Genomic DNA, 9188 nt, shown 5'->3' with positions numbered 1-9188 from the left:
TATAGTGTGTACAGTGTATGCATTGTATACCATGTGTACAATAGACACAGTGTGTAGACGGTGTGTATGTAGTAAATACTTTGTACAGTGTGTAGTGTATACAATGTATACAGTGTGTACAGGGAGTACAGGGTGTACAGCGAGTACAGTACATACATTGTTGCTGCCACTGTGTCAGTCTCCTCAGTGAGGAACCTATTATTGTCATTGGGTGTCATCAAGTTGGTTCCAGCTCTAAGCAGCTCTATGTACAGCCGTGTGCCATCCTCACCATTGTAACGTTTGAGCCCATTGTCAAACCCTTGGTGTCAGCTCATCTCATCGACACAGAATAGAGAAGGATACAGAACAGGAGGAGGACTGCACCCCTAGATGCACGAGTGTGAGAACGGACACCTCTTTCAGATGTATGGCCCAGGCACCTCACTTGCCTCATCCTAGTCCTGACCTGTGAGCCACAGGTCCCCACAGTGGCAGTCACTGGCTCTGCTGCCTCGGCTTGGCTGTGTTTAAACTCCAGCTTAATGGAGGAGGGTGTTATACAGGCGGAAGCTTGTCTTCCCCAATAGAAGTGCCACTAGCCATTCACACCCTTGGACCTGTCACATCTTCTGGCCCATCCACCATCTCCAAATATCTTCCTGTTGATGTGTCAACCACAGGCAGTTGGCCCCAAGTGTCCTGGACAGGAGCAAGGCTCTCCCAGGTGTCACTGGGTACCTCCCTCCAGCCTTAGAGAGTGGTTTCATTGCACTCGAGAGAGCCTATTATCCCCCTGATGATGGGCTGATGGTTCTCAAGTAATTAAACAACGCCAGGAGTCTTTCAAACAATCCTCTAATTACTAGTCTCATCGCCGGAATTACACCCTCCAAATCCAAGTGTGTGCTACTGCAGGCATCAGGGAGCTGAGGATGGTGAGAGAAAGATCCAAAGACGACAATTCGTCTGGGATCAGTGTATATCAGAGCACCCACTTTCCCAGGCAGGAGACAGACAAGACCGGGCGAGGGCTTCTCCATCAGCCATGCTACCGCACAGACCCCGTGGCTAAGGCCCAGATTGTCAATGGTGGACTTTGATCCCTAATTTACTAGAGACATTTATAATCACTTCTCTTTTAGCCCCTGAAAATAATGAAGATGATTCATTCAGGTTATTGTTGTTAGGTGGCAACGAGCCGAGGACGACTCACAGCAACCCTAAGAACAACAGATGTGAACCCTGTCCTACCCTGTGCCATCCTCAGCATCTCAGACACACGTTGCTGCAGTCTCTGCATCAATCCGTCTCACTGATGCTTCCCCCTCTCTTGCTGACCCTCCACCTTTCCAAGCATGATGCCTTTTTCCAAAGAATAAACTCTCCCAGCAACATATCCAAAGTATGTGCCACAAAGCTTTGCTATCCTTGCCTCTAAGGAGCACTCTGGCTGCACTTTTTTCCCCCCAAGACATATTTCTTTGCTCTTTTGGAAGTTCGTGGGCTAGTCAGTAATCTCCAACACCACAATACTAATTTAGATCCAGGTTATAGGATTGCCCTAGAATGAAGCTAGAAAATTCTCAAGAAGCTTAGTCAGGAAAACAGAGTCCCTTCCACCTGCCCTGAACAATGTGCGAAACGCAGGCTTCTCATGTGTCTTAGGAATCTTGTGCTGTGTCTACAGAAACACAAGTGGTGGTTCTGACAGAGAAATGGATCTTCTCGTCTGAGGGGCTGGAAACCTGCACTCAGGGCACTAGCTCTCGGGGGAAGCTGTGGCGATCCGAGCAAAGGATTCTCATTCCTCTGGTGACCCTCATGTGGCGTGGCAACTCTCTTCCTCCCCTTCGGCTTCCTTCTCTGTCCCAAACCACTTTAGAGATGCTTGGTTTAAAATACCCCCTACATTTATACAACTAGTTAATGGAGCAATCATTTTTTAAATTCCCAAATGGAGTTAGAAAACAGTTACTGTTGCTGCTGTTGTTAGGTGCCACCAAGCTGGGGGGCCCTATGATAGTGGGGCCCTATGATAGCGGGGCCCTGCCCTGCCCTGCACCATCCTCACGGCATCTGCTGTGGTTGTCTGTCACTGCAGACGCGGTGCCAATCCATCCTGTTCAGAGGCCCCCTCTCCTTTCCTGACCCTTTACTCTTCCCAAGCAATGCCCCTTCTTGATAACGTGCAAAGTGTGAGACATAAATTCTCACTATCCTCACCGCTGAAGAGGACTCAGAGACAGACTGGTCTCCTTTGACAGCCCATGGGACATTTGATACTCTTCAACAGCGCAAAGGCATCAATTCTTCTTCCATCTTCCTAGTTCATTGTCTAATGTACACAAACTTATGAAGCAATTTAAAATACCACCACTTGGGTCAAGTGTACCTTTGTTTGTAAAGTGGTGTGCACAAGTATAGGATGTATAACACATGCTTTGTGGAACACAATTACATTCATAACATTGGACCATAAGGCTGTTCCTCTCCAGATTACCAGCAGCCAAGTCAAGTTCAAGAGTTACTCTTTCCTGGAAGGAAAGGGTGTTTACAGAGGACAAGGCAGCCAATCTCCTCTCACATAATTTACAGCTTCTGAAAACCTACTGGAGGGTCAGCTGTAAGACAGTTCCAACTCGACAGCACAATACTGACAATCACAATATGTCCTGTTACAATCCTTGTCTGGAATCTCCTGCGTCAGGACCAGACTGGACAGAGGGTAAGATGTGCTAATACACTGTGAGAATATAAGGAAGGTCGAGCTTGTCTGCTCGAGACAGTGATCCTCAATATACACCGCAGGTACTCCCGGGGCTCCCCAAGATCTGCTCGAGGATTCATGAGGTCAAGTTGTTTCCATCACAATACTGGCAAATTAGCGGCCTTTTAAACTCATTTTCTCAAAAGTGGACAGTAGGGTTTCCCAGAAATTTCCTATGTGCTATCACAGATTGTAACCAGAGAAGCAAGTGGGAGTCAACCTGTCTTTGATACTGAGGAGAGCGCGGCAGCCGAGGTGGCAGTGGCAGCACTCGTGTGCTCCGGTCTGAATTGCCGAAGGCGGAGGCAGCAGAGGAAGAGGTGGCAGCGGTGGCGTTGGAGGCGGGTACGAATCAGCTGCGGGCAGAGACATGGCCAACATCGCGGTGCAGCGAATCAAGCGGGAGTTCAAGGAAGTGCTGAAGAGCGAGGAGACGAGCAAAAATCAAATTAAAGTAGATCTTGTAGATGAGAATTTTACAGAATGAAGAGGAGAAATAGCAGGACCTCCAGACACACCATATGAAGGAGAAAGATACCAACTAGAGATAAAAATAGCAGAAACATATCCATTTAATCCCCCTAAGGTCCGGTTTATCACTAAAATATGGCATCCTAATATTAGTTCCGTCACAGGGGCTATTTGTTTGGATATTCTGAAAGATCAACGGGCAGCAGCAATGACTCTTCGTAAGGTATTACTGTCATTGCAAGCACTATTGGCAGCTGCAGAACCAGATGACCCACGAGATGCAGTAGCAGCAAATCAGTACAAACAGAATCCTGAGATGTTCAAACAGACGGCGCGACTTCGGGCACATGTGTCTGCTGGAGCACCAGTTTCTAGTCCAGAATACACCAAAAAAAATAGAAAATCTATGTGCTATGGGCTTTGATAGGAATGCAGTAATAGTGGCCTTGTCTTCAAAATCATGGGATGTAGAGACTGCAACAGAATTGCTTCTGAGTAACTGAGGTGTAGAATGAGAGCTGCTGAAATAGTCAAGCTTGCCCCTTCTTGAGGAGCATCAACATCTGTTATTTTTAGAATTCTGCATAGATTTCTTTTAAACTGGCATTCTTGCCTAATGATGTTATCTAGGCACCATTGGAGACTGAAAAAAAACCAACAAAACAAGCCTGCTCTGTAAATAAAGCTAATTAAACGTCTGTGTAAATTTAAAAAAAAAACACACACCTGTCTTTGATACATCCAGACTTTTTCCTTGTTGAATCAGAACCAATTTCCAGAAACCTTACAGCTAATTTTCAAAAACTATAAATCATACAAAAGGAGATTGTCCATCTTTTTTCCCCGAGGAGCAACTGGTGAACTTGAACTGCCAGAGAGGCATGACCGTTTGGCTGGCAATGCAGCTCTTGAAGAACTATCTAACCAGAGGACCCTTGCCAGACAGTAGTTGTTGCTTTCAGGTGCTACCAAGTCGAGTAGGACTCAGAGCAATGCTGTGAACAACAGACCTGATGCTTATCCTACCCTGTGCTGTCCTTACCGTCTCTGAGACTCTAGAGCTGAAGTCAAAGTGTCAACCCATCTCATTAGAGATCTTCTTCTCCTTCACTGTCCCTCCACCTTTCTAAGCATGAGGTCCCTCTCCAAGGAACAGCCTCTCCTAGCAACAGGCCCAACGTATGACAGATGAAGCTTCACCATCCTTGCCTCCAAGGAACAATCTGGCTGCACTTTCTCCCAAACACATCTGTTTATTCTTTTGGAAGTCCATGGGCTGTTGAGTACTCTTCTCCAACACCGCAAGTCAAAGACACCAGCTCTTCTTCTCTCATCTTTATTGCCCAACTCTCAGATGCATAGCTCTCAGACGATCGATGAAAAGACCATGGCCTGAACCTGGTGCACTTTAGTATTTACTATTTTTTTAAAAAAAGAAATAGCTTTTTCCATTTTAAAATGTTATATTATTATGTGATGGATTTATTGATATTTTATTTGAAAGAAATATTTCAAAAAACGTATCGCGATGGGAAAGTCTGCTGTTAGGAACCTCTCTAAAGTAGTCAAGAGCAACGGTGTCTCTCTGGAGATTAAGGTGCATCTGATACAGGCCATTGTCTTTGCAGTCACTTGTTATGCATCAGAGAGTCGGACAATGACTAGGGAGGAAAGGAGAATTGACGCCTTTGAGCTGTGGTGCTGGAGAGAGTATTGAATGTACCCTGAACTGTCAAGAAAACAAACAGATTCATCCTGGAGAGGGTTAAACCAGGCTACTCCTTGGAGGCAAGGATTCTGGGGCTTCGTCTGACATACTTTGGACATGTTGTAAGGAGAGACAGGTCCTTGGAGAGGGACATCATGCTTGGTGGGGTGGAGGGACAGCGCAGGAGGGGAAGACCCTCTATGAGGTGGATTGATTCAGTGACTGGGGTACTCGGGATGGGTGTGTCAGAGGCGGTGAGATTGGCACAGGATAGAGCAGGGTTTAGGGCTGTTGTACATAGGGTCGCTATGAGTCACAAACGACTTGACGGCACATAACAACAAAGAGTTAAGGATGATGCAGTGCCAAGCAGGGTTCCATACTGTTGATGCTGTGAGTCAGAAGTTATTTGGTAACTAACAAGTTTTCATTTCTAGTTGGATGGTGACAGCTATAACTCACACAAACGCACGCTGCTGGGAATGCTCGGGAGTTGTTAAGAACATAATGTCCTCACGAGGCCTAAGACTTTGAGAACCTCTGACTTGGAGCAAAGGATTGGAAACCCAGCTCTGCCATTTGGCCCAGTTACTTCATCCCCTACCATCTCCGCTCCTCTATCTGTAGAACAGTGATAATATTGTGGACCTCACGGGGTGTTTGCTAAGATTAATGGCCTGGCTTCTATAAAAGCACCCTGACCAGGCCCTGACACAGACGAGGCAGTCAATAAACGGAAGACAGAGGAGGAGGAGGAGGAAAAGAAAAACCTGAAAATGTAGCACCAGTCCTCAAAAATGCATATGCCAGTGGGGTTTTTCTGTTGTACTTGAAAAGCAACAGCAATCAATCGAAGGGCGCATGACAAGGAACTAGGCATACTTCTCTCCTTCCATAAGAAATGGCTTAGGGCAGAAGCTGCTAGACCTTAGAGGATGTGGGAAGTTTATATAAGCAGAAGGAAGGGGAATTTCTCTTCTGTTCTTGCAAGAGAACTGAGTGAATACTTCGAATGGGACATGAGCACTGCCTTTCCTAGACATATCCACATATCCACGCCTGTGCACAGCCATGCATTCATAGTGCTGTGTTAGATGCCATTGAGTTGACATTGACTCCAACAACCTTGTGGTCAAGAGAATAAAACCTTCCCAAGTCTGGGCCATCCTCACAGACATGCTTTCATTGCAGTGACTGTCCATCTCTCTCATTTAGGGTCTTCCTCTCCTTTGCTCATTCTACGTTTCCAAGCATGATGTATTTTCCAAGGACTAGCACTCCTGATAACATACCCACGTGCATATGAAACAATTGGGGATACCATGCTTGGGTCAGATGGGCCTTAGTCTTAAAGTTGTGTGTTAACCACAATTAATGACTGTACTGTGTCAAAGTGTTGTTAATGCTTTTGTTAGACACTGTCCAGTCAGTTCTGATACACAATGGTCTTATTAGACCAGATTGAAACATTGCTTGGTTCTGTGTCACCCTCACAATTATTGTGATGTGTTTGGGAGATTGTTTACTTGTTGTGTCAATCTGGTTGAGGAAGTCTTCCTCTTTCTGACTGACACACCCCAAATAGGTAAAGGGAAATATCTCCATTCTTGCTCCTAAAGGTCATCTGGCTTCTGGCTGCATTTCTTCAGATAAGAGGTTTACGGGAGTGACCACACTCAAAAGCAAACCTCTGGTCTCCCTGGCCTTCTCAGCAGTAGGCTCTTCTAGTGTAAGGTCCTTTCCTCTTATGTGGGTGGGGGAAGAGGCACTCAGAAAGGGCAACACTGGCTTTGTTTGAGATCTGTGAGAAGGTATGCCCACCCTCCTGGAAAGAGATAGCAGACCCCCCTGGAAGAATTATCTAATCAGTCCAAGTTTCCCAAACCTTTCTTCTTAGATTAGAAATTCATTTTAAGGTGAAAAACAATCAATGCTGATAACTTACTAGAACTCTTTCCTCCTCTACTCCCCCACCACCCTCTTTTATGATAAAAGTTAGGTAGGGTACTAAAATGTTAGTCTACTTCATTTCAAATAGGTCCTATCAATTAATAATCATACTAGATAACATTGGTCCTGTAGCAGAGGCTTAACGAGCACATTTACATACACACCAGTATTTGATTCTCTTGACCTCCTAACGAGATATGCATCAGTGCTCTATCCATTTTACAGACCTATACACTAAGCACTACAGTGCAGCTTGAAACGCTCCATTCATTACAAATGGTTCTTAATCATATACTTCTTCCTGAAGGAGTTCAATGTTAACCAATTCTTCCTGGTACAGTGACTGTGATTCCTTTCATCTTCTAATGCTTTAAGATTTTGCCTATAAAATCCTTCAGTATTGCAACTCAAAGCTTGAATTCGTTCTTCAGTTCTTCCAGCTTGAACAGTATTGTGTTCTTTCGGTTTTCTAAGCCCAGATCTTTCCATATCTCGCTGTAATACTTTTTCTTCTAAACCTTTCCGTTGGATCCATGGTTCCTCTCTCTTCCCTCCCTTCACTTTGTTTTGGCCTCTCAATGTTCTAATGTAAGTTTAAGAGTCTCTTCAGACTTCCATTTTGGTTTTTTTCTTTATTCCTTGCCTTTGTAAAGACCTTTTGCCTTCCTCATGGATGATATTCTTGATGCATTCCCAAAACTCATCTGGTCTTAGGTCATTAGTATTCAGTGCATAAAATCTATTCCTGAGATAGTTTGTAAATTGAAAGGAGTTAGACTCGAGATAGTTCTTATGACTTCTTTCTATTTTCTTCAGCTTCAATTTGAACTGTCACCTGAGTAATTGACAATATGTTCTACAGTCAGCTCCCAGCCTTGTTTTAACTGTTTGATATTGAGCTTCTCCATTGACTTTTCTCAGAGATGTAGTCAATCTGATTCCAGTTCAAACTGCACGGAAAACACTGGGGGAAAATAAAGTCCTAGAAATTGATGGAATAGCAATAGACATGTTTTAACAAACAGATGCAGCCCTGGACATGTTCATTAATCTATGCCACGAAGTTTAGTAGACAATTGCCTGCTCAATTGACTGGAAGAGATCCATATTTGTTCCAATTGCCACACACACACACACACACACAAGTTATTCAACAGAAGTAAAAATTATCAAATAACATCATGAACATCATATGTAAGTAAAATTGTGCTGCCAATTATTAAAAAAACAACTGGAACAATACATTGACAAGAAGTTGCCAGAAATTCAAGTTGGATTCAGAAGAGACTATCATTCAGAAGAGGCCCAAGGGGTATCATTATTAATATCAAATGAATCTTGACTGAAAACAAAGAATACCAGAAAAATGTTTCTTTGTATTTTATTGACTATGCAAAGGAAGTTGACTGTGTGGATCATAAAAAATTATGGGAATCCCAGAACATGTCATTATGTTGATGCTAAACTTATAACCGAAAAAAAAAAAAAAAAGTTGTTGTCTGAACAGAACAAAGGAACACTCTATGTTTAAAATCAGGAAAGGCATATGTCAAGGTTGTAGCCTTTATTCATACCTATTCAATTTGTATACAGAGCACATCATTTGGTAAGTTAGACTATGAAAAAGAATGTGGCATCAGGTTTGGAGGAAGATTCCTCACAACTCACGTTAAGCAGATAACACAGCCTTGCTGGCTGATGGTTAAGAACACTGGAAGCAACTGCTGCAGAAACTCAAAGGCTACAGTCTTCAATATCAATAGCAAGGAAACAAAAATTCTCGCCACTGAACCAATAGATAACAACATGATAGATTGAGAAAAAGACTGAAGATGTCAAAGACTTTATCTTACTTGGATCTACAATGAGTAACTATGAGAGCCAGAGTCAAGAAATCAAAAGATGTGTTGCCTTGAGGAAATCTGCCATCAAGGACTTTACAAAATCCTAAAGAATAAGGAGTTCAGTTTAAAGACTGATGTGTGCCTGAGCCAAGCTATGAGGCTTTTTCCTAATTGCGTCCTATGCATCTGAAAGTTAGGCAATGAATAAAGGTGATAGGAGAATTGATGCCTTTGAATTGTAGTGCTAAAGAGGAGTGTTGAATAACCTGGAAAGCCACAAAAGCGAACAAGTCTGTCTTGGAGGAAGTGTAATCAGATTGCCTCTTGGAGGCTCCTTTGTCTCTCATATTTCAGGCATGTTGTCAGGAGGAACCCGTCCTGGGAAAAAGACATCCTACTGAGAAAAGGCCATGGTTTTTGCAATCACTTGTTATGCATCAGAGAGTTGGACAATGACTAGGGAGGA

The 9188-nt window shown here is 43.7% G+C and overlaps 1 pseudogene; it reads left to right on the top strand.

The window, feature by feature from the left end:
* Positions 1 to 3119: 3119 nt before the first annotated feature.
* Positions 3120 to 3723, top strand: LOC102848312 (annotated as a pseudogene).
* The last annotated feature ends 5465 nt before the right edge of the window (positions 3724 to 9188 follow it).

Source organism: Elephantulus edwardii, unplaced genomic scaffold (genome assembly GCF_000299155.1).
Source record: "Elephantulus edwardii isolate Elephantulus edwardi_28Jun2011 unplaced genomic scaffold, EleEdw1.0 scaffold00006, whole genome shotgun sequence".
NCBI lineage: Eukaryota > Metazoa > Chordata > Mammalia > Macroscelidea > Macroscelididae > Elephantulus > Elephantulus edwardii.
This window is presented reverse-complemented; position numbering and strand designations above follow the sequence as displayed.